Here is an 18,139-nt window from a genome sequence, read left to right on the forward strand (position 1 = left end):
CGCTTGTGTGACCCACTCCTGTGTCACCTCCGTAGGTGTCCCACTCTCCGTCTGTACACTCCGTCTGAGGACATGTGCGCTATGAACACCCCACACGCGCGTTCCTCTTAATGTCCCGCTGTGGCTGGCCAGAGACAGCAGGGACTTTGGAGTCAGACAGACCTGGGTCTGAATGCTGACTGTGCTGCTCCTTCTCTGTGCGGCCGTGAGCAGGAGCCCTCGGCTCTCGGGCTGCAGGCCCTCATTATCCCCGCGGGTCTGAGTCCCTTCCCGAGGGCACTTGGCATCGCTCAGAGTGGTGTGCCCGCAGCACAAGAGAGGAGCCGTGGGTGCTCTGTGGGATGGTTTGAGGGGATGCAGTGACCTCGCGTTCTGTTGTATTGATCACGCATCAGAAAGGCACTTCGGTAACTTCCAGCCACGTTAAGCCCTCTCGAGCTCCCAGGATAAAGGCTTGGTTTGGGGTGGGCACCTCCGTGTCTTGCTAATCACCCTTCTGACGAGAGGTGAGCCACCCTGAGCTCAGAAACTTGACCAGCAACTGCCCTTGGCTAGAAATCCTTACGTTTTCTTCCTTTTCCTTATGCGTACCCTTACGGAAACCTTCCGTTCTTAGCAAATGACCCTGGGTTGTTGTTGAAGGTATTGTTTGGAAGTGTCCATTCTCCAATAAATACACTTAAATTAAAAATACCGAGTCACTAAAACTGAAATGTGGAGTAGAGGAGAGGCGATGTAGGCGCAGAGCACAGGCACGGATGCGGGATGTAAACTCGTAAGTGTTCATATCGGTTGCTAGAGGAAGCCTGTCTGGAGCCGCCAGCAGGGCCCTGATGCCCATGATGGTGTCCCCTCCCCGCGTCATCACCTGCCCTAGGTCTCTCCCTCAGTCCACCGCCGTCTCGAGTCCCAGTATAGGCATCCAAGGAACTTACCAAAGCAGACGAGGGAGAGGGACGCAGGGATCATACCAGCCCCGCAGCCTGCTCAGGGGCCCTGCTTCCGTGTTGCAAGCACGGGAGGGAGGAGAGCCCCCGTGGTGGCAGCCCTGGCCGACCCTCCCCTTCCTTCCTCTCCTGTGACTTACGTGACTTGCCCATATTCCTGCGGTGAGAGCCAGGTGGTGTGCACGAACAGCTTCAAGCAACCACTTCTTGTGTCAAAATCCTTATCTGAACACACACAAGTGCAGGTCCCAGTTCTAACTCGGAAAGGCTTGAGGGCTGGGACCAGAGGATTCTCTTCAGGAGACGGAGGCAGGCTGGTATCGAGAATATTGCCCAATCCCTGGCTCATAGGAAAGATGCTGGACACTGGGATGAAATGAGGTCATCGGTATTGCTGAATCTGTGTTCGCATGGATATAGTGAGACGCTTCGTCACCATCCTTAGGAAGTCCGTGAAACACTGTCACCCGTCCGCCCACACGCACACACGAGGGTCTTCCGTTATGGAAGGTTTTTATCTACGTAGTTATTGATGAAACAAACAAAAATATCAGATTAAGCTGGGGCGCCTGGGTGGCTCAGTGGGTTAAAGCCTCTGCCTTTGGCTCAGGTCATGGTCTCAGGGTCCTGATATCAAGCCCCGCATCGGGCTCTCTGCTCAGCAGGGAGTCTGCTTCCCCCCCCCCCCACCCTGCCTGCCTCTCTGCCTACTTGTGATCTCTCTTTCTCTGTCAAATAAATAACTAGGGACGCCTGGGTGGCTCAGTTGGTTAAGCGGCTGCCTTCGGCTCAGGTCATGATCCCGGCATCCTGGGATCGAGTCCCACATCGGGCTCCTTGCTCCGTGGGGAGCCTGCTTCTCCCTCTGCCACTCTGTCTGCCTGTGCTCTCTCTCTCTCTCTCTCTCTCTCTGACAAATAAATAAATAAAATCTTTAAAAAAAAAATAACTATTTTAAAAAGTCAGTTAAGCTAAAGAAATTGGAACAATGTGATTAACCAATTTGACCTAATTAATATTTTTGGAATCCTGCTACACCCAGCAATTACCAAATGTATATTATTTTCAAGGGCACATGGAGCATTCACCACAATAGGTATATGCACTGTTAAAAGCAAGAAGGAAGGAAAACAAAAGAACGGGAACATTTGTGTCTCTCCTGACCGAGAGCTTTAGGCCCTAGTTGAATGTGTATTTAGGAGATCAGAGTCTGCGGTGGGTACCTTGGACTTGGTGGTTTAAACGTGTCCTATTCTTTTCTATTCATCACATCAAAAGTGAGAGTCAAAATCTCCTCTCTTTGAACATGGGCCTTTTTTTAGTGACTTGTTTCTAACGGCTAGAATGCAGGGAGGTGTGCAGGGAAGGGTGAGCGCAGCTGGCCTCCCTTGCTCAAACACTGCGTGTTACTAAGAAAAGCCTGTCTTCCCCTCAGGGCTTACCTTCGGCAGCTCCTGGGGGATGGGCTCTGAGCCCTTGGAATATTCCGCCTGGTCGGTGCAGCAGAAAGTGTGATGTCCTCTCTGCAGTCCTGCACAAAATCTCTGTAGCTAATCACATGCTCTTAGAGAAGAGGATTTTTTAGGAAATCTTTAGGGAAAGTGACGTAGTGTTAAGCATCTGTCCAACAAGACAAGTCACAATGGTGTGCGACTCGCTAGGAGGTAGTGAGGACCCAGGATCGTGTTTGTGAAGGTCCTGTTGAAGATGCACAGATAACCCGGGGCGCCTGGGTGGCTCAGTGGTTTAAGCCGCTGCCTTCGGCTCAGGTCATGATCTCAGGGTCCTGGGATAGAGTCCCACATCGGGCTCTCTGCTTGGCAGGGAGCCTGCTTCCCTCTCTCACTCTCTCTGCCTGCCTCTCTGCCTACTTGTGATCTCTCTCACTCTGTCAAATAAATAAATAAAATCTTTAAAAAAAAAAAAAGATGCACAGATAACCCGAATCTGAATGTGAGGAGAAAGAGACAAACCCAACCGAGACCCGTTCTGCAAAGTAACTGGCCTGTAATCTCAGGTCCTGAAGATTGAGGGAAAACCATTCAAGAGTGAAGAAGATGAAATGTGGCTGCTAAGGGCAACACGAGACCCTGAACTGGGTCATCTCGCCGCAGGAGGTCGGGACAACTGGCAGAATTCAGATGAGCTCTGAGTACTGGAAGGCAGTCGTGGATCAGTGTCGAGTCCTGGCTCAGAGGTGTCCGGTGGTCATAGAAGGGAGCACCTATATTCATAGGGATCGCACAACGGACTGAATGTTGGGAGCATCACTCTCGATGATTTTGCAGATCAGAAGGCTTTCATGCTGTACTTGGAAACCATGTGTAGGTTTGAAGTTGCTGCAAAATAAAATATCTACAAAGTGCATCTTTCTTTAAAAAGATGGTATTTGTATGTTATGAGATTATTTAAATTTTTTTAAAACTAGGCTCTGTGCCCAGCGTGGGGCTCAAACTCACATCCCTGCGATTAGGAGTCATATGTTCTGTCAACTGGAGCCAGTCAGACACCCCATGAGATTATCTTAGTCTTAATTTTTTGTGTTTTCTAACTTGATATACACTTCTTTTATTCCATTATAGAGATGTATTTAGGTTTTTCTTAAGAATAAGTAGTGGAAAAATTCTCATTATTAATAGATTTCGGAACTACTGTAAACTAAATAAATGCCAAAGAAACCTCCATGCATTCTATATCTTTTGTAGTGTTTGGTAATTGAAAATTATTGCTCCATAACAATTCTTAGTTCTAAAATACACTAGTATAGACTAGGGTTTTTAAGTCAAAAAGAGAATCAGGAATCAAACTTTGATAGTGAAGAAATTTTAAGAATTCCATAAGCAAATTACTTATTGTGTATTTTCCTTGTGCTTTTTCTTAAATTTGTGTCTTATCTTTCGTGTTTTCTATAAATAGCAGATATGATAAAAACAACAAAGGGAAAAAAGCAATAAAGGGGGTGCCTGGGTGGCTCAGTGGGTTAGAGCCTCTGTCTTCGGCTCAGGTCGTGATGTCAGGGTCCTGGGATCGAGCCCCACATCGGGCTCTCTGCTCAGCGGGGAGCCTGCTTCCCTTCCTCTCTCTCTCTCTACCTGCCTCTCTGCCTACTTGTGATCTCTGTCTGCCAAATGAATAAATAAAAAGTTAAAAAAAAAACAATAAAGACCCTCCAATTAAAAAAAAGGACTGGGTAAAAGGTAAAATTCATGTCCTAGTGTTGGTTCTCTGACTATAAGAAAGAATAAGAACTTTATTTCATAGATAGAAATTTCTCTATTATGCAATATACTTTTTTTTTTTTTTTTAAGAGAGAGTGAGGGGAGAGGCAGAATGAAAGGGAGAAAATCTTAAGCAGACTCCATGCTGAGGGCACAACCTAGTGCGGGGCTTGATCCCACCACCCTGGGATCATGACCTGAGCTGAAATCAAGTCAGATGCTTAACCGACTGAGCCACCCAGGCACCCCTGAAATATACTTTTCATATGCTGTGCCTGTAAGCATTGTTTTCCATAATCTGATGAATCGGGTTGAGTGGAGAAATAGTTACAGGAATTCCTGTATACAGGATATACAAGCACTTACTTAGATAATGGGGGTAGACAGGCAAGTCAGCCATCTCTTATATGGGTTGGTTTGTGGCCCCCAAAAGATGCTGAACTCCTAATCTCCAATACCTATGGATGTGGCTTTATTTGGAAATACAGTGTCCTTATAAAAATCAAAACCACATTGAGATACCACCTTACACGAGTTAGAATGGCAAAAATTGACAAAGCAAGAAACGACAAATGTTGGAGAGGTTGTGGAGAAAGGGGAACCCTCTTACACTGTTGGTGGGAAGGCAAGTTGGTGCAGCCACTTTGGAAAACAGCATGGAGGTTCCTCAAAAAGTTCAAAATAGAGCTACCCTATGACCCAGCAATTGCACTCCTGGGTATTTACCCCAAAGATACAGATGTAGTGAAAAGGGCCATCAGTACCCCAATGTTCATAGCAGCAATGGCCACGGTCGCCAAACTGTGGAAAGAGCCGAGATGCCCTTCAGCAGATGGCTGGGGAGAACATGTGGTCCATATACATGATGAAATATTTCTCAGCCATCAAAAGGGATGAATACCCAGCGTTTACACCAACATGGATGGGACTGGAGGAGATCATGCTGAGTGAAATAAGTCAAGCAGAGAGAGCCAATTATCATATGGTTTCACTTATTTGTGAAGTGTAGAAATAGCACGGAGGACATTAAGAGAAGGAAAGGAAAAGTGAGCTGGGTTGGGGGATCAGAGGGGGAGACGAACCATGAGAGACTATGGACTGCAGGAAACAATCTGAGGGTTTTAGAGGGGAGGGGGCTTGGGGGATGAGTTAGCTCGGTGATGGGTATTAAGGAGGGCACGGATTGCATGGAGCTCTGGGTGTTAGATGCAAACAATGAATAATGGAACACGGCATAAAAAACTAATGATGTACTGTATGGTGACTAACGTAACATAATAAAGTTAAATTTAAAAATGCTCTTGGGGCACCTGGGTGGCTCAGTTGGTTAAGCAACTGCCTTCGGCTCAGGTCATGATCCTGGAGTCCCAGGATCAAGTCCCACATCAGGCCCTCTGCTCTTGAGGGAGCCTGCTTCTCCCTCTGCCCCTCACCCCTTTCATGCTCTCTCTCTCTCAAATAAATAAAATCTTTTAAAAAAAATGCTCTTGATACTCATCCAAATTGTTGTACATCTCAGTCTCAGTAATTTGTGAGTTTTATCCCTGAGCAGGAGCCCATGTGGATGTATGACTTTGTTCACCTGCAGAAGGACATTGTTGACGTTCCCTGGTTTTGGCTATTGCAAATAAAGCTGATACAAACACTTATGTTCAAGTTTTTGTGGGTGTAAAATTTCACTTCTGTGGGGTAATGCCCAAGATTGAGATTTCTGGGTCATATAGTAAGTACAGATTTAGTTTTATTTAAAACACACACACCCCCCAAAAACTACCAAACTAATGTGCAGAGTGGCTGTACCACGTAAACTCCCGGAAGCAATGTATGAGAGATCTGCTTTCTCTGCACCTTGCTGCATTTGATATTGTCATTATCCTTAACTTAGATGCTCTTATTGATGTGTTCCTTAAGTTGTGGTCTTAACTGGCATTTTCCTAATGACTGGTGATGTTGAACACATGTGTATGTGCGTATTCACCATCACATAATCTCTTTGGGGAAATGACTGTTTGTGACTTTTGCCTACTCTCTATTTCTTTTTAAAGATTTTATTTATTTTTATTTAACAGACAGAGATCACAAGTAGACAGAGAGGCAGACAGAGAGAGAGTGGAGGAAGCAGGCTCCCCGCTGAGCAGAGAGCCAGATGTGGGGCTCGATCCCAGGACCCTGAGACCATGACCCGAGCCGAAGGCAGAGGCTTTAACCTGAGCCACCCAGGCGCCCCAAGATTTTATTTTTAAGTAATCTCTACACCCAATATAGGACTTGAACTCAACCCTGAGATCAAGAATCACATGCTCTCCTAGAGTGTATTATGCTAAGTGAAGTAAGTCAGAGAAAGACAAATGACAGATGATTTTACTCTGATGTGGAATTTAGGAAACAAAACAGGTGAACATACAGGGACTGGGGGAAAAAGGAGAGGGAAGCAAACCATAATAAACTCAAAGAGAATGAACTGAGGGTTGATGGAGGGGAGTGGGTGGGGATGGGCTAGATAGGTGGTGGGTGTTAGAGAGGGCACTTGCTGTGATGAGCCCTGGGTGTTGTATGTAAGTGATGAATCACTAAATTCTACTCCTGAAACCAATATAACACTGTATGTTAACTAACCAGGGTTCAAATAAAAATTTGGAAAAAAAAAAAAAAAGAATCCTATGCTTTACCAACTGAGCTAGCCAGGCACCTCGCCATTCTCTAATTAAAAATAAATGTTTTCCAATATTTTTATTGTGGTAAAGTACATATAATATAAAATTTAGTACCTTGACCATTTTGAAGTGTACATTTTATTGATATTAAGTACGTTCACACTGCCGTGCAATCACCACCACCATCTACCTCCAGAGCTCTCTTCTTGCACAACTGAAACTCTTGTCTCCATTAAACAGGTCCCAGTTTAAAAAAAAAAATTCTTTACTGTTGATATTAGAGAGTTCTTGATTTATTCTAGATAAAAGGCCTTTGTCAAATACAAGATTTGCAAATTTTTTCTCCCAGACTATAGCTTGTCTTCTGATCCCCTTCTGAGTCTTGTGCAGAGTGGTGGCTCTTAATTTTGATTCGATGTAACTTAATGTGTTTTTCTTTTATGGGTCATGCTTTGGGGTCATGTCTGGTAACTCTTCACCAAGCTCTTGATCCTGATGATTTTCTGCTTTGTTTTCTTTCAAACGTTTTCTTACATTTTAAATTCAAATCTTTGATACACCTTGATTTCATTTTTATAAGGTGTGAAGTTTCAGCAAACCAGGAACATAGAAGGGAACTTCCTCAGATGTATGAAAGGCATCTGTGAAAAATCTATAAGTAATAGCATATTTAATGGTGAACAAGTGAATGCTTTCACTGTAAGATCATGTAAAAAGCAAGGGTATTCATCCTCACTCATTTCCTCACCAGCATTCTGGATATTCTAGCTAGAGAAATTAGCGCCCCCACAAAAGTATGCAGGTTAGAAGTAGAAGGAAAACTGTCTCTAGTCACAAAGAATATGGAGTATGTAAGAAAACTTGAAGGAATCTAGAAAACGTTATATGAAATAATATATGAGCTTGGCAAGATAGCAGGATGTTTCAGTGACAAAATTTAAAAATTACTATTTATGTGCACATGCAGGGAACTACTGCAGGTAATAATTCAGGAGGCAGTATCATTTATAGCATGTCAATGAAATGGAAACCTAAGGATGAAATTTAATTGACATATGCCAGACCTGTATGGTGAAAAAGGCCAAACACTGATGAGAGAAACTGGAGAAGTCTAAACAAAGATACAAACTTGTACTGGACCAGATACTCAGTATTAAGATGTCCCTTCTCTCCGAGTGATACAGAGCATAAACACAAGCCCAACCAGGATCCCAGTAGCCTTTGGTAGAAATTGACAAGTTGATTCTAAAATGTACATGGAAATTTAAAAGACCTAGAATTGCCTGAATAATTTAAAAACCTGATGAGCCAACAGCCTCTGTTGTTTTTTTTTTCCAGCCTCTTTTTTCAAGACTTAAAAAAACTACAATAATCAATACAGTGTGGTATAGGCAAAAGTATAGGAAAATAGGTCAATGGAACGACGGAGTTCAGAATGCAACTTGTTAATCTATGGTAAACTGGTTTTTTAAACAAAACTGCCAAAATAATTCAATGGAAAAAGAATAACCCTTTCAAGAGCTGGTATGGGAACAGTTGGGTTAGTCTGTACATTAAAAGAATGAACCTTCGGGCACCTGGGTGCCTCAGCCCGTTAAGCATCTGCCTTCGGCTCAGGTCATGATCCCAGGGTCTTGGGATCAAGCCCCACATCGGGCTCCCTGCTTGGCGGGAAGTCTGCTTCTCTCTCTCCCTCCTGGTTGTGTGCTCGCTTGCTCTCTCCCTCTATCAAATAAGTAAAGATTTTATTTATTTGTTTGTTTGTTTGTTTGTTTGTCAGAGAGAGCGCGCACACACATGCAGGCAGAGTGGCAGGCAGAGGTGGAGAGAGAAGCAGGCTCCCCGTGGAGCAAGAAGCCTGATACAGAACTTGATCCTAGGACCCCAGGACCACAGTCTGAGCCGAAGGCAGTGGCCCAACTGACTGAGCCACCCTAAATAAATAAAATCTTAAAAAAAAAAAAGAATGAACCTTGACTCTTATCTGATGCCATCTCTAAAAATTTTGAAAATATAATAGACCTAAATGTAAGGGGTAATACTATCATACAGAAGAAAAAAGAATTCACAATCCACGTGTGGCAGAGATTTCCTAGGTAGAATACAAAAGCTCTAGCTGTAAAAGAAAAACTTCCGTCATTTATAAACTTCATGAAAATTCAAAACTTTGGCTTTTAAAGAGATGCAAAATTTCATTTAAAAGTGCAGAGAGGGGTGCCTGGGTGGCTCAGTTGGTTAAGCGACTGCCTTCAACTTAGGTCATGATCTTGGAGTCCCAGGATCAAGTCCCTCATCAGGCTCCCAGCTCCATGGGGAGTCTGCTTCTCCCTCTGACCTTCTCAGCTCTCATGCTCTCTCTCTGTCTCTCAGATGAATAAATAAAATCTTCAAAAGTAAATAAATAAACGTGGGGCACCTGGGTGGCTCAGCGGGTTGAAGCCTCTGCCTTTGGCTCAGATCACGATCCCAGGGTCCTGGGATTGAGCCCCGTATCAGGCTCTCTGCTCGGCGGGGAGCCTGCTTCCCTCTCTCTCTTGCCTGCCTCTCTGCCTACTTGTGATCTCTCTCTCTGTCAAATAAGTAAATAAAATCTTTTTAAAAATAAATAAATAAAGGTGCAGAGAGAAGTAACAGACTGAAGTATCTGCCATACTGTATATTAATAATGGGCTTGTACCCAGATTATATATATTCTTACCACTCAGTATCAAGATTAACAATCCAATTTAAAAATGGGCAGAGTTGGGATGCCTGGATGGCTTAGTCAGTTAAGTGTCCCAACTCTTGATCTCAGCTCAGATCTTGATCTCAGGGTCATGAGTTCAAGCCCCACATTGGGCTCTATACTGGGCCTGGAGCCTACTTAAAAAAAAAAAAGAAAGGGCAAAATCTTTCATCAGATACTTCATTAGGAATATATACATATATCCAATAGTACATGAGAAGATGTTCAACAGCATTAGCTGTCAGGAAAATGCACAGTAAAGCCACACTGACCAAATAAATAATGATGCCAGAAACAGATCTGTATGCTTACGGAAGTTTGCTTTATGACAGAAATGGTACATCATATCAGTAGGGGAAAAGATGTTCTGTGTTGCATAAATTAATATCCTGTTGGATTAATCTTTATGCCCAGGCCTGTCCTCTGCCCCAGCTGAGGAGTGCAGAAGAGGAAACCATCATCTAGTCCCGGAGTGGCTCTCAGCAGAGGTGAGGATGCACGTTCCACTGGAAACTGTTCATGGCCAGTGGGTCTAACTTGACTGACACCCATCATTCCCCTGGGCAGCTGTGGGACCTGTAGGTAGAGAAGAACAGAGAGAGGTCAGGGGAGGGAGGAAGAGGAAGATTATTTCTCCAAACACCCTGCTCCCCATTGTCTGCATCTAGGGATACTGAGAAAGTACAATAGTACTTGCTTTTTCTCTTCTTCCACACTTATTGCGGGGTTTAGCTGGTGTTTAATGGGGAGGGAAAATAGATGGTTAATGTTTCCATAGTCAAGAGGACAGGCACACCTGACAAAGAAATAGCCCACCGCCACTGGTCCTCCTACTGAGAAACAGGAAGTCTCCTTGATATAGGTTGGTGCTTTAAGAACCCTGTTATCACTCTAAAAGCCCATGAAAAAGGTAAGTACTCAAATGTTTTATGTGGATCCTCATGGAGACTCCTTCTGGCTGTGGCAGGCTTCAGCCACCAAAATCCCAGTGATAATCAGATACATGGCAGTGAGACCCAGTGCAACGAGGTTAACCTTGGTGTAACCCCCCAGTGTTGTACCTGGGGAAACTGAGAGAGAGAATGAGGGCATCACTGGTATCCCATCTGCTCAAATGAGTTTATCAAATGTGACTGTCACCCGCCCACTTGTGTTTCCTGGCCAGCAGTCACCTACCTGTACCTGCACTGAAGTTTTTTTCACTGAAAACACAATACAGAATTTCAAGAGGGTGGTAGTGGTCCTTCTTTTGTCTTTTTTCCTTTATATTCTCTCTGCTTCATCTCTCCTTCTTCATTTATTTGCTTTTTATCTCATTTCCACCCACCCACATTTCCTTTCTCCCTCCATAGATTGGGAATTAGTCTTAGGAGCACACAAAAGACTTAGAGCACGTTCATTGGTTTGTAACAAAGTGTCACAAACTGGGAGGCTTAAAATAACAGAAATGTATTATCTCACAGTCTGAAGTCAGGGTATTGACAGGGCAACACTTTCTCCAAAGATTCTAGGGAAAGATCCTTCTCATCCTTCTCTCTCTGCATCTTGTGGCTTCTGGAAGCTCCAGGCATTCCTTGGCTTGTGACGGCATCACTCCAATCTCTGCCTCAGTTTTCATGTGGCCGTCTTTCTTCTGCATGTCTCTGTGTCTTTACTCTTCATCTTTTACGGACACCAGTCCTATTGGGTAAGAGACTTCCCTAATCCAGTATGACTTAATGTGAACTTAACAAATGACTATCTACAAGGCAAAGTAATGCTATTTCCAAGTAAGATCACATTCACATGTATCAGGAGTTAGGAGGACTCAAACATACCTTTTGGGGGGACAAACATCAACCCATTATAGCACCAACAGTGCTGAAATCTAGTAGCCGATCCAGTATCCTCCTCAGAGCACAAAACTTAATTTCACACAGGGAGTGAGCACAGGAATTTTAGAATTCAGGGTCACCATGCATTTCAGTTGCACCCAAGAAGAGCTTGAGATTGGCAGTGGCTTTGGTTCCTCATGAGGAGCCTGTGCATGTGTCATCCCTCAGCAGAGCTGGGCACAGCTACTGCATGTAAACAGGGAATGTCTTACCTCATGCATCCCAGTTATGAACAGTCCATCTCTAAATTCAGCAGTAACAATACTCTCTGAGGCAAGGCCCATGGAGAGAAATGGTAATGATGCCACCATATTTAGAAAGCACCCTCCACCTCTTATTACTGACCATACAGACCTTTAATTATAAAACATACACTGACTATGGGAAGAATCAGTAAGACAGAAAGTTATAAACCAAGAAATTAGTGTGTAGCTTCCAGGGAAGCAGAATTATAGTAGGACACAAAAGATAATTTTATTTTTAAAGATTTTATTTATATATTTGAGAGAGGGCATAAGAGAGCATGAGTTGGGGGAGGGGCAGTTGGAGGGGGAGAGGCAGACTCCCTGCTGAGCAGAGAGCCCGATGTGGGGCTCAATCCCAGAGCCCTGGGATCATGACCTGAGCCAAAGACAGTTGCTTAATGACTGAGCCACCCAGCACCCTGGAACAAAAGGTAATTTTAGAAGGCAACTAGTAGTATGGGCCAGGAGACACAAGTATGTACTGCATCCATGACACAAAAGCAGTCTGCTGGGGAAACACCACGTTTGGAGAACAAGACAAAGTAGTAGAGAATGATGAAATCACTAATACCAAGGTAAACCAAAATTGTAAGAGCCGCAGACAATAGTAGAAGGATTTCTGCTGGTGACTGGCTTAATAATTTTGAAGAATAACATAAGAAATCATCCAAGAATGCAAGATAAAAAAAGGCAAAGAAAGGGAAATTACAAAAGGTTTTAAAAGAACATAATGGACGTGGCGGAGAAAAGAGAATCAGAGACTAACCGAACACTCTCTGGTTTAAAAAAAAAAAAAAAAATCTGGCACCTGGGTGGCTCAGTCCCTTAAGCCTCTGCCTTCGACTCAGGTCAGGATCCTAGGATCCTGGGATCAAACCCCACGTCCGGCTCTCAGCTCAGCGAGGAGCCTGCTTCTCCCTGTGCCTCTGCCTGCTGCTCCCCCTGCTTGTGCGCTCCCTCTCTATCAGATAAATAAAAATCTTTTGAAAAGTAAGTATTTCTTAACATCACATAAAACCTTGCCCGTTACGAAGATTTCAAGGTGGTTACTGGGGTGTGAGGCCAAGAAAGGAGCCTTTGTCTGGTAGTAGACGCAGCTGTAGTTTCCAGCGTCACTGACTGTCACGTTCCTAAGGGAGAAGTCTCCTTTGTCCTTCAGGTCGCTGGTGCTATGCACGCTTTCTGGTACTTGTTTTCAGGAGAACAAACATTACGTCTTCGAGCGTATTGTCTGGCCCATGACACTGCAGAGTCACGTTTCTTCCCGGGCTCTCCTTATGCCTCCGAAGGGCCTGGAGAGAAGGTTTGCGCAAACTTCCTGTAAGGGAAGGTCACTTCCTGTGAGGAAAGGTTACTTCCGGTGGTGGAAGATTGCTTCCGGTAGAGGAAGGTCACTTCCGGTAACGGAAGGTCACTTCCGGTAACAGCGTTAGAGGTATCCTCGTTTCTCTCCTTCCCTTGGCCTTCTGGGAGGGAGGTCCCACAAGGGAGAAGAGACCGCCGACCCCTGATTACTCCCACCTAGGCGTGGATTCAGGCCGACTCCGGATTATTCTGTCTTTCTGTCGGGGGCTCCTTGTCCCCCAGTCTTCTGTTAGTTCTGCCTCGCCCCGTTCTCTGTGTCAAGGAAGCCTGTGTTTGAGGGCAGGGGTCCTCCTAAAGCACCCCCTCCTCACCTGTAGCCATCAGTACAGGGGTATGGCTGGGGAGCGTCTGAAAGGGGCCTTTTCCGTGGAATCTTCGCAGGTGACTCCCTGGCATCACTGTGACTCAGGTTAAGGAGGTAGGTTTTAGCTATAGATCCCTATAGAACTGGGTAGCTGCATGGGATCCAAGAGCGGCTTTCCTTTCTGAAAACAAATTTTACCTTCCTGGTGAGAGCTGAGCACTCGGGAATCACGTTACTCTTGGGAGATACCACCCACCCCGGGAAGACACTGAGAGAAGGCTTGGGAAGCGACCCTGGAAAGGAGTGGCGTGCAGGTCAGATTACGCACGCACCTTACTCTCCCCTTCAAGAAGGAGAAGGGAAGGATGGGGAGTTTGGGATGAAAAAACAAGTAGCATCTAAATAAGAAAAAACACTCACCATCTGTTGTGTCCCTTTGGCCAAGACAAAGCCCTGTAAAGGAATATGGGGATATAAGGAATATGTGGGATATAAGCCGTTATTGAGGGAGAAGATTCCTGGTCACTTTATGCCACATGGCCTTGGGTAATGGCAGGAGGTGGCTAGAGTCAGACCCCGTCACCAGTCTTCCCCACAGTTACTGCCTCCTCTCTCAGGTGCAGCCATTTAGAACATGTCACACGGGCTGTAGAAGAAGTGGCTAGATTCGATGCAGTTTGGGGTAGAGGAGGGTGATACTATCATTGTGGAGTATCTGTGCGGGGAGGATACTTTGGTCTGAGTGCTAAGATTGCCTGGAAATTGCCATCATGCCTGTACCTGAATATGACTGTAGTAAGGATATTATGTTAACGAGGAGGAGGTGGGATTTAGTTATCCCTGTGATTCCAAGAATAGAGATTTCCTTTCTTTCTCCTGTATGGAGAAACAGTTTGATGTTTCAGGGGGAAAGTGAGAGGTTATTAGGACTTTTAGGTGCAAACACATGCATACCTCATGCAAATTTCATCTGTAGTCTGAGAAAATGGAAGGTAGTGGACACGTGCTGAGGTATGTGAAGAAATGTTATTGCAAAGTCAGAGGAACCAGGAAATGGAAAAAGGACAACTACAGACACAGCAGAGGCGTGTGGAGACCCGAATCCACTCGGAAGCTGCACGTGGGAAGCAGCATTGACCTGCACCTCTGGATGGAGCCTGGGCCCTGTGCATCAAAGCCCTGCCTTCCTGCCCAGTCCCTGCAGAATGGGTGGGGCTCCCAGGACAGGCCCTTCCCCACTGTATGGGCCGCACCGCATGAGCAGGATATGTGCCCCTTCCGATGCTGCTGAAAGTAGGTGGACGGTAGACCTACATCAGACAACCTCCTGCAAATGCACAGAGCAAAGTGAGCAGAGTTAGCAATGAAGTAGGATTACCTGTGGGAGTGAGTGTGATATTTTAGAGTCAAAGAATTTGAAGGTACTTTAAGTTGTTCATAGTTGTTGGAAAAATGAGAGCAAAGGGAGGAATTCGGGGGTGAGAAACCAGCTTAACCTGTAAATTAAACTTAGTTAAGAAAAATATCATCTTAAAGCATCATGAAGTAATTTTAAGTGAATTCCTATCAGAATTCAATTCTCTCAATGTGCCATCTCCCAGCTAAGGACCGTTCAGGGTTCGGAAACCTCCAGACCTCTTCAGGTCCTGCCTGCTCAACACCTGCCTTCATGCACCCCTGCAGACACTGCTGAGGGGCCCTGGGACCCCCCTACCGCCTCCCGAGCTGGTGTCCCCCTGAGGCTTGAGGGCTTCCGCCAGCGCGGCTTCGAGGACACGTTGGCTGGACACGCTCTGGACCACCTGGCTTCTTGTCTGACTGGCGTCTCGTGTCCGCTCTGCACGTCACCTACACAGTGATGAGAGGAGACGTTCTCAGAAGTCTTACCTCACGAGGGGCGGGTGCCTGGGAGCCGGATGACAGGGCACACGTTCTATCAAGGACAGAGGAGAGCAAAGGGACGTGCTCGCTTCACTCACTGACGATGGAGCGTTCTCCGAGGGGGATCTCCTGCAGAAATAGCCCCTGAGCCAGGGAGGGGGATGGCAGGATTCCTTCCGCCATGGGAGTAACAGTCAGTAATCTCCCTGTGCGTGCGCAGCCTCTAGTCACCGCGGTGGGTCATCATTACCCTCACTGCGTGGATAAGGAAACCAAGCCCCAGCACCACGGATGTATTTCACAGACACTCGAACAGCATGTGCAGGTGGGGAGGCTCCCAAGACACACACCTGATTTTTCCTCTCCTGGAAACACAAACAGAAGGCTTAAAAACAAAATATTTTTCATTTTCCCAAGGTGGGGTTCTGAAGTAAAGAGCCCTATAGACTATCCTAGAGTCTAGGGTTCAGAGAAATGTGTTAAGAACTCAGATCTATAGTCATGGTGCCCAGATACGAGCCGAGAACCACACGCCGTCCTTGTCTGAGGAAATGAGGTGTTTTGGCACCTGCAAACAGACATCCTGAGCTGTACCCTGTTCTACACCCAGGAATTTTTTTTTAAAGATTTTATTTATTCATTTGATAGACAGCGATCACAAGTAGGCAGAGAGGCAGGCAGAGAGAGAGGGGGAAGCAGGCTCCCTGCTGAGCAGAGAGCCCGATACAGGATCAATCCCAGGACCCTGAGATCATGACCTGAGCCGAAGGCAGAGACATTAACCCACTGAGCCACCAGGCGCCCCACACCCAGGAAATTTTAAAATAACTTTATCAAGATGTAATTCACATGCCATATAGTTTGCCTATTTACTACACAGCTCATTTGCTTTCCTACATTCACAGATATGTGCAAACTTCACACAGTCAAATTTAACACACTTTCATGGCTTCAAAATGACACCCCATTACTTTTCAACTTCTGTTGTATTTCTTCCCCCCAGCATCTGCAGCCCTAAACAACCACTAACCTACTTTCTCTGTGGGTTTCCCTATTCTGGACTTTCGTATGAATGGAATCGTGTAGCACGTGGCCTTTTGTGACTGGTCTCTCACCTGCCATGATGCGCTGATCCTCTTTTATGTGTCTAGAATTTCCCCTTGTCAGCATCTGTTCAGTCACTCCAAGGACATTTCTGTTTTGAAGACACCATACTTGTATCCAGCTTAATTTCCTGTTATAAGCTGGTGGAAGTGGCCATGACGTTAGAGGCAGGCAGGCTGGGCTTGCGTTTTGCCTGTTCTGCTCGTTCTCTGTGTGGCCCTGAGCAGGAACCCTCAGCTGTCGGTCTCAGAGTCCTTCTTTAACCCCTGGGCCTAACTCCCACCACGCAGCACTGTTTGCAAGGGTCAGAGTGGTAGTTCCCTCGGGGTGGCATATGAACCACAGGTGCCCAAGGCGGTGATTTTAGGCCACACGGTGGCACAGTGCCCTATAGCTTTGGTCACAGCATTGGAAAGTTATTACCCTTTCAGTCAAGCCCTTCTGATCCTATCAAGGGGAGAAGTTCCATTTATGGTGGGCTTAGAACAACTTTCCCTCTGGCTTATCACCCTTTATAGCTAGGAAGTGGCCAGCCATGGGGTCAGAAGCATAACGACCACAAAAGGCTGAAATGTCCTAATATTTTCTGTTTTTCCGTAGTATTATATGTTTATGTTAATTCCCCTCAGTCCCGTAGGTGACCCTGCATTATTAAACTATTGCTAAGTAGTTTTCATTTTCAAATAAATACCTTTATTTAGAGAAAAAATGTTGACTCACTGTCAGTAAATCATTAAATGAGTGAAGGTGACCTAAGCACGGTGTACGTCATGAGTGTGGAATGTACATTTGTGAATATTGGAGAAAACTCGAGCTTGGGTCCTGATGTGTGTGAGGCGGTCAGTAAACACAAGCCGGCGTTGTTTTTCTGCATTCTTCATGTCTCTCAGTCTGTCAGTCCACCCTCCTCTTGAACCCCACCCTCAACTTGAACCTTCGTCTTAAGGAACTTACCAACGTTCCTACTAATCACCACAGTGATGGCCCTGGCCCTGCAACTTGCCGTAAGGACCCCTCTTCAGCTTTGCGGTCACCGGGCGGAGGGAAGCTCGGTGTGGGCGGTGACCTCTTTCCTCCAGCCTTTCCCTTCCTTCCTCTTACGTGACCCACAGGTTTTTGTGTCACACCCACATTGAGGAAATGAACACCAGGTAATAGGATGTAGAACATTCTGAAAGTGACAAAATTTTAAAGGTGGGGAACAAGCCAGTGGTCGCTGGGGTGTTGGGGGGAGACGTTGGGGGTGACAGTAAGCCACACCATGAGGGACATCGTCATGGTGAGAGACTGTGCCCGTATGTTGATTGTGCCAGTGGTCAGACGAATCTAAAGTGATAGAATAACCTAGAACCCTACGCGCTGTCCTAGGGCCAACTCTTTGGTTTTCATAATGTGGTGGACATACAGTGGCGCCATCAGAGAAACTGAGTCCAGGGTGCCAGTATCTGCATTGAGTTTGCAACTTCCTGGGAATTGAATGATTTCAAAGTAAAAGTAGGATCTGACGGAAGAGGAGACACAATCCGAAGGAGCCGTGGGCAGTCACCCGTGAGGGAGCGGGCACCTCACGAACCATGCGTGGCCAAGGTGTCCAGAGACTGGCAAGACGCGGCTGTAGACCGAGCAGCTGGCATCTGGTGTGCCGGCCTGTGCCGGCCTGTGCCGGCTGTAAAGCCAGAGTTCTGTCCGTTTCGACCACTCGTGACCAATAGCAATGCAAGGAGGAGCTCGGGAGGAACCCTGCGTTTTACCACTCATTGGCTGGAAGGGGGAGAAATACTGAACTGTTGCCTGAGCCTCCCCGAGCGTCCACACTGAGAAA

At 45.8% G+C, this 18,139-nt stretch overlaps 1 long non-coding RNA gene across 1 annotated transcript in view; it reads left to right on the forward strand.

Annotated features, from left to right (window-relative positions):
- Positions 1-18,139, forward strand: part of LOC308358858 — a 50,303-nt gene that overhangs the window by 14,940 nt on the left and 17,224 nt on the right. The window contains exon 3 of the long non-coding RNA XR_013968344.1: positions 9,959-10,032. This is a non-coding gene — a long non-coding RNA (uncharacterized lncRNA). The remainder of the gene's footprint in view (positions 1-9,958; positions 10,033-18,139) is intronic.

This window comes from Martes martes (assembly GCF_963455335.1).
Source record: "Martes martes genome assembly, chromosome: 17".
Taxonomy (NCBI): Eukaryota; Metazoa; Chordata; class Mammalia; order Carnivora; family Mustelidae; genus Martes; species Martes martes.